At 34.5% G+C, this 15022-nt stretch overlaps 1 protein-coding gene and 1 pseudogene across 1 annotated transcript in view; one reads left to right on the top strand and one right to left on the bottom strand.

Moving 5' to 3' along the window:
• MACROD2 (mono-ADP ribosylhydrolase 2) overlaps window positions 1-15022 on the top strand; it is a 2173194-nt gene that overhangs the window by 1015505 nt on the left and 1142667 nt on the right. The gene's annotated exons all lie outside the window — the stretch shown is intronic.
• On the bottom strand, window positions 11983-12443 carry LOC126010894 (DNA-directed RNA polymerase II subunit RPB4-like; annotated as a pseudogene).

The following is a 15022-nucleotide window of genomic DNA, read 5'->3' as shown; positions in this document are numbered from 1 at the left end:
TTAGGCACTCACATTCACAAACATTATTTGGAATTTGATTGTGGGGAACAATCAAGTGCATTTCTATGACTGTATTGACTTATTACCATCTCAACTCGGAAACACAAGAGGTAATCCACAGATTCTTGTGGAATTCAGCTGCATTTTCTCTTATTGTTTCTGTAAACTATTAACTCTAATTTAAGTATTCTTTAGAGTGCTTTTGTTGAAAGGTTGGGTGAAAAGGTGTTTTTATCCCCACTTAGAGAGAAGAATGGTTTTTAAAGTGGAAAATGAACAACTAATGACTGTCTTGCCAAGTGTAATTAAGGAACTTTAACAGCGCGAACTGTTCCAGGAAATAATACCTGCCAAAGACTAAGATATGGCTTCTATATAGCTAATATCTTCAGTTTATTTACCTTGTTGATGTTGCTGTTTTCAAAATGCTATTCTTATTATTGGAATAGGCTAAAGCCTCACATATATGAAATGATTTATTTCATGTATGATCTAAAGCAAAGAGAATCTCCTTTTGGTGGCCTTCCTCCTAAACTTCGATGAACTCAAATATCAATTCTTTTACCCTTTCTCCCCTTTGCCCCTGACACTGGTAGTACTCCTCTATCAATTGCTTTTAGCAGTTAGATGATTTTATTGCAGTTTCTGCGAATATTTCTCAACTTTTCAAGGGCATTGCTATATTTAGGAAGCATCTGAAAGTACTTGGTAAAATTTCAATCATTGCTAGACAAGACATAGATCTGTGTTGTGGGAAATGTTTGCCATCAGGATTGCAAACATGAGATATGAGTCGCTGAGAAATTATGCAGCCATGTAAAATAACAGTGAAACCATGTGTGCAAAAGGTCCTCAAATTAACTGTTAGAAAAGAGTGATTAAATAATAGCATGTTGTGAAACTTAAAAATGAAAATAAAAACTCTACAGGTTTTAGTCTAAGTGGTGGGAAAACCCTAAAATAGTATTTATGTATAAATTATCTAATAGCAGCAGGAGAGATAGTATAGTAAGTAGGGCACTTCTTTGCACACTACTGACCTGGATTTGATCCCAGCACTTCATATGATCACTTGGGCACTGCCAGGTGTGATCCCTGAGCACACAGCCAGGAGTAAGCCCCAAACTCCAATGTGTGTGACCCCCCCAAGAGCAAAACCAAACTGAACCAAACCAAATTCTCTGATATAGGCCACCTTTTATAGTAGCACTTGTTAGATACATCTATCAACTTAAATATACAAATATAACATTGTGTCCATATATATACATGGTTATATTTACATATTTATATATTCATATATATAAATATATATATATAAGAAATGCACGTGTGTTTTGCTCAACAGTAATGGTTATAGATATAGGATGAAGAAGTTTCATTTGTTGTGCTTTCTTCTATACATTGGGCACAAACTACCACTTGTGTTCTATATACTCTTGTTTGATACGATTCACATTTCCCAAAGGTGTTATCAATTCAATGGAATAGCCCAGTGAAGTAAAATTTTGTCTTCCTAGAGCCCTATATATATATTTTTATTTCTCACATTGTTCCCAAGCACAAAATGTTCCCTCCCAAAGATAATCTCTTACAATTTGCCTATTTCTGAACCACATAAATACATTCTCTACACCTTTTTATTTTTTGATTTTTGGCCATACCCAGTAATGCTCAGGGTATGAGCCCAGAAATCGCTTCTGTCTTGGGGACCATATGGGATGCCAGGGAATCAAACCTCGGTCCATCCTAGGTCAGCATGTGCAAGGCAAACACCCTACCACTTGTGCCACCACTCCAGCCTCCACACACTTACTTTTGACTGTGATTCTCAGAATTGAGTTCCTCTGGAGAAAGAAAAGAGGATGAAATAAAACCATGACTAAAAATAATATTGTTTAATACTCTAAAGATAGATTTTTTTATTTGACTGAAGTACAGTTAACGAAGGCATTGTTTCTCAATATTCTCAATTATGGACCCCTTTTGGCCAAATTTCTTTTGAAATCTACCTACCCTACTCATTGTCCCCACACCCCTACTCTAGTGAACTGGCTCCCTATTGAAAATTTCATGACTATCATTTACTACAACTGTATAGTATTTCATTGTGTATATATTCCATTGTGTGTGTGTGTATATATATATATATATATATATATATATATATATATACATCATATTTTCGTGACCCATCATTGGAAATCTAGGATGATTCCAAATTCTAGTTATTGTACTAAGTACTTCAAAGAATAAATAGGTGCATACATCATTTTAAATGAATGTTTTCCTGGGGATCAATACTCAAAGTGAAATTGCTGGGTCATAGGAGAGCTCACGTCTGAGTTTATTGAGATCCCTCTGTCCTGTTTTTCCATTGGTATTGGACCAGAAATCATTATTTCCAGCAGTAGATAAGAGTTCCTTTTTCACCACATTTCTCCCAACATAAATTGTCCCTAATATTTTTGATATATGCCATTCTCAGAAGTGTAAAATATCTCAAAGTCATCTCATTGTTGATTTGGATTTTTCTTTTTCTTAACTTGAGTTTTTAAAAATAAAAATTTGGGAAGCTTTGTTATTTACTGATTTTCTGGTTAAGTACTTTATAAAGAAAAAAGAAATATATTGGCTATTTTAAATATTAAAATTTAAAAAAAATGTCATTTTCTTAGCCAAAACTTAGTGGTAATATAACCCACATCACTAAGAAATGCCTTGCCTGGTTTTATGTGGTTTTTCTACTACAGTAGTTCTTTATAAAATTAGGTGGTCTTTTCCAAAGAGTGCTTGTATTATGTGCTGAAATAATGAAAAGCTACTGAGATATAATATGAAATTTTAGTCTAGTAATAAAAAAAGTAATATGACTGAATAATGCCTGACCATATTAGCTTTGACACTGTCTTTGCTTTGTGTCTAACTTTATCTGGCAATGCATTATTCACAAGTATTATACAGAGTGCTTTATTAGGTCTTAATCAAGAGCATTTTATCATAAGTGTCAATTCAATGCTTTACCATTGTATGTACATAGTTTAAATACTGAGTTCTTTGTAACATTATAATGCTTCCATGGGAAAAAATCATATTTCTCAGATGCGGGAATGAGATCATTCTACAGACTGAGGATGGTTTTGCATTTACACTACAGTCAACTACAAACAAGCTATATCAACCTTTTTTGTTTATTGTTTTTAATGTTCATTATTGTTTTCTTTTTCCATGTGAAAACCAAGTTGGTTATTCTTCAGGTACTTTAATAGATTTATAGAACATATAGATAATATATAGTTTAAACTATAAATGGGGGCCAGAGAGATAGCATGGAGGTAAGGCATTTGCCTTGAATGCAGAAGGACAGCAGTTCAAATCCCAGCATCGCATATGGTTCCTCGAGCCTGTCAGGAGCGATTTCTGAGCATAGAGCCAGGAGGAACCCCTGAGTGCTGCCGGGTATGACCCAAAAACCAAAAAAAAAAACAAAAACAAAAAACAAAAAAACCTATAAATAGTAGATTTTTATTTTATCAATGTTTATTTGATCAATGAAAGATAACTAAAGGTTTAAAAATATATACATATTTTTGTACATATATAAATATTTATGTACAAATTGACAAGAAATTCCAAATAATCACACATTTTAAAATATAATAATCCTCACTTAGCCCTTTTGATAGTTTCTTTTTTGTGAACTATGATTCAAAGTAAAATATGTCTACATTAGGACCTCAAATAACAGCATTTTATTCAACAAAGGCTAAGATTTTTGTTTTCATTCTTAAAATGACAGCAATAATATTGAATGAAATAAGATTTTGAGCATTAATTGCATTTTAGTAATAAAAAAAACCAAAATATTTGGTAATATAAATATTTATTTGTAATAAAAGCAGGTAGGAGGCTTGCCATGCATGCAGCCAAGCCAGGTTTTATCCACACCATCCCCTATGACCCTCTGAGCACCATTAGAAGAGATTCTTGAGTCAGAGAATAAGAAGTAAGCCCTGAAGCCCTGAGCATCTTTAGTGTACCCTGCAAACAAAGAAAAACATAGCTTTGTAGATTTCTTAGTTAAACCAAGGTTAGTTAGTTAGTTAGTTAAAACATATTTACTTAGAAAATAAATTATTAATCATAATAAGATCATAAGCTTACTTATTTGATAGGGCACTTTTAATTTAAAGAGTCTCCAAAGTCCTCCTTCAGCTTACTTGATAGACTGGTTCTTTTCCTTCGTGGTTTGTTCCTTTGTTTGTTGATCTCTCAAAGCAGCACTCCAGGTGCCTGGGAGCAGCTACTTGTTGCAATACCTTGCCAACTCTGCTGGATGGCCCTGAGCCACACCCTGTGGTGCTGAGTTTGAGGGTGGAGTGGCATGTGCTTCTGGTGTTTGAACTCTGGTCCAACTGCATTCAAAGCATGTGTTAGTGCCTGCTGATCTCGTTATCTCCAAAGATTAATGATCTGTTCTATCAAAACTGCAATAGTAGACTTATAAAACTTTTCAGACTTGAAAATAACAATTACACTTTTTTTTTGGTCTGATTGTTTGCAATCAGTAACCCCAGCAGTGCTCAGGGGTTACTCCAGGCTCTGTGCTCAGGAATTACTCCTGGAAGTGTTCAAGAGATCATGTAGGGTACTGAGGATCAAACCCTGATGAGCCATGTTCAAAGCAAATGCCCTCCCTGCTGTACTACCACTTTGGCCCCAATAATAAAATTATTTTAATGCGGGATCAGAGCAATAGTATAGTGGTAAGACATTTGCCTTGCATGTGGCCAACCCTAAACGAACCCTGGTTCGATTACTGGCATCCCATATGGTCCCCCGAGCCTGCCAGGAGTGACTTCTGAGTGCAGTCAGTAGTAAACCATGAGCACTGAAGGTTGTGGCCCCAAAACAAAACCAAAACAAAACAAAACAAAAATCAGTTTTAATGCACAATATTAGTATGGATAAATCATTTTATTTTGCAAATATATGCTGAAAACCAAAGAATTTTATAATTTTTGGATTTTTTAATCACCACTAAAAGAAATACAAGGCTTTATTTTTTAAAAATATATTTAAACACTGTAATTACAAACATGACTGTAGTTGGGTTTCAGCCACAAAAAGAACATCCCCCCTTCATCAATGCAACTTTCCCACCACCAATGCCCCCCAACTCCCTCCTCCCATAAGCCCTGCTTATATACAAAACAGGTATTCTACTTCTCTCACTCATTCACATTATCTTGGTAGTAGTTGCTAGTGCCTTATTTCTCTAACTGCACTCTTTGAGGTGAGATTCATATCGTGAACAGTTTCATCAGGCCCTTATCTCTGGCATTATTACAATAATGTCATTTATTTTTCTTAAAACCCATACATAAGCGAGACTATTCTGTTTCTCTCTTGCTCCTTCTTTTGTATTTCACTCAGCATTGTGTATAAATACCACAGTTTCTTTAGCCATTCCTCTATTGAAGGGCATCTTGGTTGTTTCCAGAGTCTGGCTTTTGTAAACAGTGCTGCGATGAATATAGGTGTGAGGAAGGGATTTTTGTATTGCACTTTTGCATTTTGAGAATATGTCCCTAGGAGTGCTATTGTTGGGTCATATGGAAGCTCAATTTTCAGTTTTTTTGAGGAATTTCCATATTGTTTTTCATAAGGGCTGGACGAGATGGCATTCCCACCTACAGTGAATGAAAGTTTCTTTCTCCCCACGTCCCCGCCAATACTTACTGTTCTTGTTCTTTGTGATGTGTGTTAGTCTATGTGGCATGTGATGGTACCTCATCATTGTTTTAATTTGCATCTTTCCAATAATTAGTGATGTAGAACAATTTTTATGTGCCCTTTGGTCATTTGAATTTCTTCTTTGAGAAATTGTTCATTTCTTCTCTCCATTTTTTGATGGGATTGATTAGATATTTTTTCTTTTTAAGTTTTGTCAGTAACTTGTATATCTTAGATATTAGCCCCTTGCTGATGGTATTGGGTGAATAGTTTCTCCCATTCTGTGGGTGGCTTTTGTATGCTAGGCACTAGTTTCTTTGAAGTGTAGAAGCTTCTCAGCTTATTTAGTCCCATCTGTTTATGTTGGCTTTGACTTGTTTGGAGAGTGCTATTTCTGCCTTGAAGATGCCTTTAGTCTCAATGTCATGGAGTGTTTTACCTACATATTGTTAAAGGCACCTTATGGTTTCGGGTCTGAGATCCAGATCCTTAATCCTTTTGGATTTGACCTCTGTGCAGGGTGTTATATGGAGGTCTAAGTTTGCTTTTTGCAAGCGGCTGACCAGTTGCCCCAACACCACTTGTTGAAAAGGCTTTCCTTGCTCTATTTTGTATTTCTTGCCCCTTTATCAAAGATTAATTGATTGTATGTCTGGGGAATATTTTCTGAATACTCAAGTCTATTCCACTGATCTAAAAGTCAACAAAATTCTGGCAAATAGGATCTAATGCCTCATCAAGAAGGTCATACACCACGACCACGTAGAATCCATTCCAGTAATGCAAGAATGGTTTAATGCATGTAAATCAATCAAGATAATATACCACATCAACAAAAAGAAAATAAAAATCATATAATAATATTAATAGATGCAGAGAAAGCATTCAATAAGGTCCAACATCATTCTTTTTATTTAAATTTATTTTATTTATTTATTATTTGGTTTTTGGGCCACACCTGGTGATACTCAGGGGTTACTCTTGGCTATGCAGTCAGAAATTGCTCCTAGCAGCAAGAAATCCTAAGTGGAGCAGGGAAAACCTCTTCAACAAGTGGTTCTGGCAGAACTGGTTAGCCACTTGCAAAAAAGCAAACATAGACCCCCAGTTAACATAATGTATGAAGGTAAAATCCAAATGGATTAAAGACCTTGATATCAGACCTGATACCATAAGGTATATAGAACAACACATAGATAAAACACTCCATGACATTGAGACTAAAGGCATCTTCAAGGAGGGAACTGCACTTTCCAAACAAGTGGAAGCAGAGATCAACAGATGGGAATACATTAAGCTGAGAAGCTTCTGCACCTCAAAAGAAGATGAGGGCTGGAACTTCCAGGTCACTTCATGTAGCTCACCACAAAAAGTGGTGAGTGCAGTTATAGAAATAACTACACAGAGAACTACCATAATCATGTGAATGAATGAGGGAACTGGAAAGCCTGTCTGGAGTACAGGTGGGGGTGGGGTGGGATGGAGGGACATTTGGGACATTGGTGGTGGGAATGTTGCACTGGTGAAGGGGGATATTCTTTACATGACTGAAACCTAATCACAATCACATTTGTAATCAAGATGTTTCAATAAAGAAAAAATGTAAAAAAAAGAAATTGAAAATTACTGCCTTACACTGGACACATAGTTCAGGGGATTAAGACACTTGCCTTACATGTGACCCACTATGGTTTGCTCCCTGGCACTGCATATGGTCTTTTGAGCATTGCCAGGGGTCATTCCTAGATCAGGAATAGCCTCTGGGCATTACCAGGTATGGATCTAACTCTTGCCCTTGCCACCCTCCAGAAGAAATCCATTGTCTCAGAAGAGCAAGAAATACATATTTTACATAGAAAAAAAAGGGTATTATCTCCTTCATCCATTGTTACCCTCCCCCAACTTTCTGCCTATCTTACCTGCATAATGAGACCCTCCCACAGCTGAGAGGGGTTTTGTGGTTCGTAATTAAGAGTGACCTATGGGGAGGAGTGAGAGGGAGATGCAGCAGAGGGACAGTTCAGAGACAGGTTGAATGCATGAGCAAGAAAAAAGCAACTTAGTTTAAAGACCATGTGAAGAATATGCACATGGCGGTTAGGGCCTTGTAATAAAGCTGATGTCTCCTGAAACTTTAAAAAAAAAAAGAAATTGTTCCTAGCATGAGGGACCAAGGGTATAAGTAGTTGACTTGTATGAGACTAATTAAGTTAATTAAATATTAAACACCACTGAAAGAAACTCTCCTAAACTCTATCAGGAGTAACCCCCAAAATAAGATATGTTGTAATTTAGCAGGTATGTTGTTTCTGGAGTATGCGAGGTTAAAGAGACATGGCATTGGTTCACACCAATTGGTTAGCTAACGTTGGTTAGCTAACATTGGTTAGCCCTTGAGTTAATATCTCTTGTTGGATAGAGTCATCTATAGAAGTGACACTTTGACAATTACATATATAGCTATGAGTTATGAGTGAAATTCTAAAAATATATCAAAAATTTATTTCATATAATAACCTATACCTTCACCCTGTCACATACTGACATTCAAAGAATTAGTAAAAACCTGTAAATTTTTACTAATATTGCTAAAGAACCATCCCAAAGATTATTGAAAGACTCTGTAGCATGCATGAACAAGGATTTCAAAGTCTCTCACAGATTCACAATGATTGGAGACATGCTGGACCCATTTCTTTAACCTCATTATATACATTTTGTTGCATTCTATCCAGTTGTCTTTCTCAAAAAAATGGGATTTAATGTAAAGCTTTAAAAATATAAGGTTTCGGGCCCGGAGAGATAGCACAGCAGCGTTTGCCTTGCAAGCAGCTGATCCAGGACCAAAGGTGGTTGGTTCGAATCCCGGTGTTCCATATGTCCCCCGTGCCTGCCAGGAGCTATTTCTGAGCAGACAGCCAGGAGTAACCCCTGAGCACCGCCGGGTGTGACCCAAAAACCAAAAAAAAAAAAAAAGGTTTCAAAGATGATGGTCATATTATTAAAAAAGTGGAATAATGATTATGTGGTCAAGACAATTATCAAGTGAAATGCAGTATATTTCAGAAACTATTAACGATTATTTTTTAATGGTTTTCTTCATTATCTTTCAAGAAATGTTCCTTGTTTAACTTTAATGTTCCGTGTTTCTTCTTTATTATTTCTTTTCTCTAAGGTATAAATATCCCAATTTCATTGTAGTGTGGGTTGGTTGCTTATTCTTATCCTTTATTTCTTTCAGTTTTTGTCTGTCTTTGATCAAACAAAATTTTTTTTGTTTTTGTTTTTTGGGCCACACCCGGCGGTGCTCAGGAGTTACTCCTGGCTGTCTGCTCAGAAATAGCTCCTGGCAGGCATGGGGGACCATATGGGACACCAGGATTCGAACCAACCACCTTTGGTCCTATATTGGCTGCTTGCAAGGCAAACGCTGCTGTGCTATCTCTCTGGGCCCACAAATTTTTATTATTATTAAAAATCAGATTTATATAATAGTCATTAACATACTACAAATAGTAACTTTTAGATATATTTTGATTAATAAATGTTTAAGCTTTTGATATTAGTTTTAAGATGATTATTTAAGTTCCTTAAGTAATTTTGGGAAATTAATGATGAAAAAATTCAAATTTCAGAATCTTTAATATTTTGATGAGTTATCAACTTCCACACTATGTAAAGATTAGTTTGATTCTTTACCTTATTTGCTCACAGAACTGATTTTTTGTGGGGTTGCGAGAATTAGAAAATATCAATACATTTAGCTTAGTTAGAGACTATATTAAATGATCTATTTTTTCCATATTGATAAAAATATCTTTTAAAGGAACAGAAATTGATAAACAGTAATGCTAAGTGCTTAGCTTTCTGTTAATAAGCATTAGGAATTGAAGCAAGGAATGAAGCAGGTGACTTTGACACTCAGCACTTATTATCTGGTCTATCACCAGATTGACTATTGGTCAAGATCTGTAGAATGTTTAATTAGTTGATATTTTAAAAGTTTATATACATTTACATGAATTCTTGATGAAGTATGCTAATGTGTCTTCTGTATGCTAACCTTCACCTACAGTGTTATTAAGATTCAATGCTACTCTTTGATTCATCTTGTTTTATTTCTATTTCTAAATAATTTTAAGAAAGTTTGCTTCTGTTTTATCACATTGACATATTTATTTGGTTATGCTGGAGGATTTTTCATACAGTAAACTATTCTTGGTATGTTGTCTTTTCTTACAAAGTAATCAATGAGTGGCATTCATGGATCATTTCTGAATATGTCTTTCTTGCAAGACAATGAGTAATCAAATTAAAAATTAACTAAAATGAGCTTTTTATTAAAATGATTTCATAATTAAATATATGTGATCTTTCCTAGCCAGTGCTATATTTTTAAAACTTAATTATTTAAACCACACAATTTTGATTTTTTTATTTTTTTACATTTTGACTACATAACCTTTATTAGGAGGTTTTTTTGGTCCTTGATTAAATTTTATTGTTTAGACAAGAACTACCAAAAGATGAAATAAAATGCATCCATCTTCTTCTTCTTCTTCTTCTTCTTCTTCTTATTATTATTATTATTATTATTATTATTATTATTATTATTATTATTCTGGGTATATATACATATATCTAGTGTTTATATTAGCCATCCTTTTTCCTTTTTTTTCATCCTTTATTCTTAACATAAAACAAATTTAAATAAAAAACACAACAGCTTGGAGAGAAAGCTCAGTAACTGATCACATGCTTTGCATGAGGAACAACCAGGTTCCATCCCTGAAACCACATAACCCCCTCAAAGACCATAGAGACTTACACTCAAGCACTGTCAGATGTTTTTCAAACAAAATCTCACAACAATATTTAGTAGCTTTTTTTTTTATATTAAGCACGTACTCAGAAGGTCTGGAAGTGAGAGATGCAGGACTAAGCCTTGAACACAGCCACATGTGGCCCCAAAACAACAAAGAATGTTTCTTGAATCATCAACCTTTTTGTTTAACATTTGCTTAACATTTCAACAACAGGGATTTCTACGTGTATATGCATGTTTTCACTTTTCTTTCACTCTGTTTAGTTAACACTCCGTGCTGTGTGTGCATTTATCTGCCTATTTATCAGTCTATGTAAGAAGCTAATACTTTTTAACAACAATCATAATTATGAAGCATTAATAGAAAATGACTAAATTAATTTCTAATATCATTCAAATTCTCTGCTTGATGTATCAGCAAATCTAGAATTAACTGACAAATCAATGTCTTTCCTTCCAGGAAGCTAAATTTTAAAAGAATTAACCTTCTATATGCAAATATACAGTAAAATAATTATGAATGTAAATGCAGTCAAAGTTCTGATAAAAAGTTCTCATAACTGCCAGTAGAAAGGGATCTTCTCAGATCACTTTGTACCTGTATGTTAAAAACTCTGATTTGATTTTCAGTTCTAGCTCCTTTTCTTTTTTTCTTTCTAGCTCCTTTTCATGTGTACTCATCAGTTGTCCTTCACCCTATTACCTGATCCTAAAAACATTAAAAAATAGAGATGTGTTTATATTTCCATAAATGACCAATAAATATTCTCAGCTCAGATTTACTTGTCTTTTAGCATCCTATAGTTATTTAAAATATTATTCATAAGTCCCTTACTATTTCTTGAATTATTTATATGCTTTCTGAGACTCAATTTTATGCCCCAAATCACTTTTATACTTGACTTGAAGAATGTTGATGAAATTTATATATTAACCTAGAAAAATATTATGTAAAACTTGAAGGGAAAGCGGGAGAGTGGAGCAGATAACTCAAGTGATATGGGACTTATCTAGTATGCTTTCTTAAGCAAGTATACTGGTCTGGTTTAATTCTTTTCACATTTAGGTGAGACTATTATTGCCTATACAGGTTCTATATGTTCTGTAACATCAAAAACTATAAATCTACTGAAATGTAAAAATAAAATAGAATTCAAAATAACAAGAGTAATTGACAAACCTGGTATGAGGTTGTTATAAGATCGCCCACCTTATCCACCCAGAGGCAAACTCAAGAAGCCAAAGGCATCTGCTCTAATGAAAGCCTTGCTCCAAGTACAAGCTCAGTATGGTTCAATAGTCTGTTTTCAAATAGAAACTAAAAACCAAGGCCAACCTGGATTATTATCTCCATGGGGAACTTGAGTGTCTTCTGCATTCAAATTTCTGTACAAGCTGGGCCTGATACTAGGACCATGGTGTTATACTATGGATGGGATTCCTTCAGCAGCAGTGGTAGCTAATGTTTCATACTGAAAGCTGCGCTTAGTCTGGAAATCATTAAGAATCTGTTGGATCTCTTATCTTCAAACTGCCCCTCAAGTCTTGGGATCAGAGCCTTGGACTCCCCAGCAGTCTCTGGGAAAAGGTTGGCTAAACATGCTAACTCAAACTTAGAAAGCTTTTTCTGTAGCAAGAAACTATAAACGTTGGCAATGATCTATTTTTGAAACGACTGAAACGGTCTATAGTGTTGAACATTTCCATGAAGACCTTGGAAAGTTATTCATCCCCAGCACTCTCATTCTGCTGTATCCAATACTCCAAAAGCAGATGAAGAACTGAATTTATAAGTCTTGGCTGTTTCAAAGTCTTTGAGAAAGATGAGCTAGGAAGCATCTTCTACGTGGCCAGTACGCAGGACACAACCGCCAGCCGCCATCTTAGGGCCAGAGTAAGCGGAATGGCTCTATCTAGTATTTTTAAAGTCTATCTCCAGTTCTAGTATGTTTAAGTCTATCTCCATATCTAGTATGTTTAAGTTAAATTCCTCTTACTACATGCTTCCTGCCAGTCTTCTTGCCCTAAGCACTGCCAGGTGCGGACCCTATAGACAAAGAAGCCAACAATTTGGTTTGGCATTGCACTAAATGTGGTGTCCTGAATAGTCATATGCCCTGTTTTTTTCTGTAGTTTATAAAGATGTATAATAATAGTAAAAGGTGAATTAACTTCACACAAAATTTATGCTTAAATTAACATGTCAACTATTTTGTGAGAATATTGGCAAAATATAGCATTTGTGTTGGTATTTATTTCCATTTTGCTTTTGTGAGTGTTTCTTCTATTTTATTGCCATTAACACAGCATAACAAATGTCTTTCAGATGTGAAAAAAAACAATCATTTCCAAAATGTCCCAGTAGTTAACAGGGTCTTGGATGACTCTCCCCCAAAAGGGAACTGTCCTTTTAATAGCAAAGAAATATCTCAAATGGAAACTTATATCCTGGTATCTAATTGAGAAGCACTTGCCTGAGGGGAGTGGGTGGGAAAGAATCCCAGCTAGAGTTGTGTGTGTGTGTGTGTGTGTGTGTGTGTGTGTGTGTGTGTGTGTGTGTGTGTGTGCGCGCAGATGACCAGCTTTGCTATAAGGACCCTGGCCTCTCTATCCTGTCTGTTTTTTGTTTGTCTGTTTGTTTTCCTATTAAACCCATTCTGAGGAAAACCCCTGTTTAGTCAGTCTTTCCTATGTCATCAGGTGGACGGCTAATTGTTTACGAAGTGTTGTTGCATTCAATTAGCTAGGATTTTTTTTTAATTTTTATTTTGACCCTATTGGCTTACATATCTTTCACAGTAGTATTTTAGGTACATATTAACATTTATTAAAGATCTCTGTATCAATATTTATCAGGGAAAACAATGTGAAATTTTCTTTTCTGGAAATGTCTTTGTCTGCTTTGGGTACTAGTGTAATGTTAGCTACATAGAAGTTGTTAAGATAGATTTCTGTGTCTTAGATGATTTGGAAGAGCTTACTTAACAAGTAAAGGTAGCAAATTTCCAAAAGTTTGATAGAATTTAACGTTGAACTCATCCAGAGCAGGATTTTTCCCCCCTTGGGAATATTCTTGATACTGTTCTAAATTTCTTACTTTTAATTAGCCTGTTAAGGTTTCTACTTTCTTCTAATTCAGGTTTGGAATATTACTTGTCTCTAAGAATCTATACATTTCTTCTATATTCTCCTGTTTTCATAATAACCTCTCATTATATTTTAATTTTCTTAAGGATGTGTTGTAATTTCTCCCCTTTCATATCTGATCCATATAATTACAACATTTTCTCATTTTACCCTTGTGAGTCTACCTAAACTGTTATCTGTCTTGTTAATTCTTTCAAAGAATCAGTTTCTGATTTTACTGGTACTTTCTGTTGCTTATATGTTGATGGATGCTTCTTTAAAAAAAATTTTCCTTTTTTATACCTTTTCATTTGTTTATCATTCCTTCTCCAGAGTTTTGAGATCTGTGTTTACATTGTTGGTTTGGGTCTTTTTTCTTTCATAATGTAGACATGAAACATTATAATTTCCCCCTTACTATATAGCCTTTGCTACATACCATAGATTCTGATTGCTTTTATTTTCATTATCATTAATTTTAATGAATATTAAACTCTTTCATCCAGTTTTTGTTTATCAGTAATTTGTTTTATTTCCATGGGTTGGAAGTTTTTTCCATTTTTTTCTTGTGGTTATTTTTACTTTTATGGTGCTATGCTCTGAGAAGTGACTTTGCACAATTTCTATATTTGAAAGTTTAAATGGGTTTTGGTTTTGACTTAATATATGGCCTACCTTGGAAAATGTTCTATATGTACTAGAGAAGAATGTGTATTCTTGTTTCTCGGGGTTGAATAGTGCTATAAATGTCTAGAAATCCCAGTTCTTTTAGCTTCTGTTTTAGGGATCTATTGTCTGATAAATCTGTCCATGGTGAAAATGAATTACTGAAGTCTTCCACTACTATTAATGCATTTCTTTAGTTTCATTATCAGAACTTTTATGAAATTTTCTGGGCTTTATTCAGTGCATAAATATTAATTATATTTAGTATTTTGATCCTTTAACCAATAGTCTTCATCACTGTTTTTAATTACCTTTTTATATTGAATATTATTTATTTTATATAAATATATCTGTCCAATTTTTTTTTCTTCCTTTGGATTGTAGAGTTGTTTTCCATCCTTCACTTTGAATCTGTATTTATCTGTTAGGATTAGTTGTGTTTCCTGTAAGCAGCAGATGGATGAATTTTCTTTCCTGATTCATTTAGTTATTCATTCAGTGTCATTTATAAGGGAATTTAACACAATGACATTAAGATGATTGATAGGGCTATGTTGCCTTCTTTGTGTGTATGTATATGTAATTTGGTTGTTTTTGCAAGTCTTTTCTTATAGTTTTTCAGTAATTCTTGGAGTTTATTAGAATTGGTTTATGAATTGCAAATGCTGC

This window comes from Suncus etruscus, chromosome 6 (assembly GCF_024139225.1).
Source record: "Suncus etruscus isolate mSunEtr1 chromosome 6, mSunEtr1.pri.cur, whole genome shotgun sequence".
Lineage (NCBI taxonomy): Eukaryota > Metazoa > Chordata > Mammalia > Eulipotyphla > Soricidae > Suncus > Suncus etruscus.
Note: the sequence above shows the minus strand (reverse complement) of the source record. Positions and strands in the feature narration are given on the sequence as shown.